This window comes from Mustela putorius, unplaced genomic scaffold, assembly GCF_011764305.1.
Source record: "Mustela putorius furo isolate JIRA1106 unplaced genomic scaffold, ASM1176430v1.1 tig00003863_pilon_pilon_pilon, whole genome shotgun sequence".
NCBI lineage: Eukaryota > Metazoa > Chordata > Mammalia > Carnivora > Mustelidae > Mustela > Mustela putorius.
In genome coordinates this window covers 19,318,724-19,320,492 of record NW_025422015.1, presented here as the reverse complement: position 1 = coordinate 19,320,492, position 1,769 = coordinate 19,318,724, and the positions used below count along the sequence as shown (strand labels likewise).

At 37.6% G+C, this 1,769-nt stretch overlaps 1 non-coding gene across 1 annotated transcript; it reads left to right on the top strand.

The window, feature by feature from the left end:
• Nucleotides 1-207: 207 nt before the first annotated feature.
• On the top strand, nucleotides 208-313 carry LOC123387881. The gene has a single exon (XR_006602379.1). It is a non-coding gene; the product is annotated as a U6 spliceosomal RNA (small nuclear RNA).
• Nucleotides 314-1,769: the final 1,456 nt, after the last annotated feature.

The window sequence follows — 1,769 nt, the reverse complement described above, 5'->3', positions numbered from 1 at the left end:
TAATCAGAATGGCGATGTAAAACAATCCACACACAAAAATTTAGCTCTAGCATTTTTTTTAAATGAGGAGAAATTGGAAACAATTTCTAATGATAGGAGATTCGTTAAATAAATTGTCATATCCTGAGAGGGAATAGTACACAGCCTAAAAGAATTGTGCTCTGGGGAAATATTGAGATGGGGGAAATAGTTATAAAATGTATTGAGGTGCTTGTTTCTCTAGCACATATACTAAATTAGAACAATACCAACAGGATTAGGATGGCCCCTGTGCAAAGACAACAAGCAAATTCGTGAAGCATTCCACATTTTTAAAAAATTTTAATTTATTTTTAAAATAAATAAATAAAATTAAAAAATAAAATATTTATTTTATTTTATTAAATTAATTTAATTTATTTTATTTATTTAAGTGAGTAATGTAAGGTACAGAAGAGCATATGCTGCACAATATCAGTTCTGTAACATCCCTATGTAAATGTGGATACAATAGAAAAAATAGGACTGCACCCTCTTTACCCATGAAAGAATGGCCCTGAGGTCCACAGTTTGTTTGACTAAAACAAGATGAAGATGAAGATGGTCATGAGCCATGAGAGAGGTCACATTTCCCTTTTCAGATTGTGGGGCCTCTGAGTATCAGGAACATAAAAAAGCAGAAACACTGTATATTTTTGCAGACACCCAGTGAATATATCAGTAAGTACCACCATCTTAGCTCTCCAGTAAATAGATGGGTAAAAGTTCATAATATATTGGCAAAAAAGGCATAAAAGAATAGCCCGATGTACCCTGACATCATCATCTCATCCAGATTCATTTGTACCAGAAGAACAATTAGGAAGTTCAATTGAAAAATAAACAAGTTATCTAAACCTAGGACATCTGTTAGGAACAGACATAAAAATGCCACCAGACTAAAGGAAATGCCCAGAGTGTGCCAGCCCCCGTGGGAGAGATCTTGCTCCTCTATGTACAGAACTCAAGTTCCTGCTGATCCTTGGTGCCATAAAAAATGTACTGTACATCACGAGACGAACTACCATAAACACAGTGCACTATCATCCTATGGGAGCGTGGGAGGCCACCTGTTCCTTATGCAAAGGACACAGACACGGGCTGGGACCTGAAAGTGAAAAGAGGAAGGGAACCAAGTGAGACACTGACCCAGACAAGGGTTTCATCAACCCATGTGGCCTCCCGTACCACAGGATTTTATTGCTCAAGCTCCAGGGCCACTTGCTCAAAATTAGACACCACGGACAGAGAGGAGGAAGAGGCTAAGGAAAGCACTGGTTAAATGAGGCTTTTGAGTCACCAAGAATCTTCCAAGGAGACCACACTTAGGGAGCAGGAAGATGTCTACATCATTGGCATAGTGAAGACTTCAAGCTTTTAAGACGAAAGGACTTGGGTCCCTGGCTAGCTCATTTCATAGCTGATTGAGTTTATGCAAGTCTCCTCTCCTCTTTTATTCTGTTCCCTGAGGCATAAAATAGTGTTACTAAAATAGTGTTGGTAAAGGGTTTTGTGAGGATTAAAAGAAACATTATATGTAAAATGCCTGCCATGATGCTTGGCATACAACAGATGCTTAATAATAGAACATTTCTACTTGTCTCCTTTTCCCACCTTCTCTAAGTATAGTTCTATTTATTAGTTGTTTTGAAAGAGTGAGAAAGTAGAGGAGGAGGAGGAGAACAAAGAGAATTATTTTAGTGAGTTCAGACATTATAAAAATCTCCCAATAAACTGAGAGATTATCACAG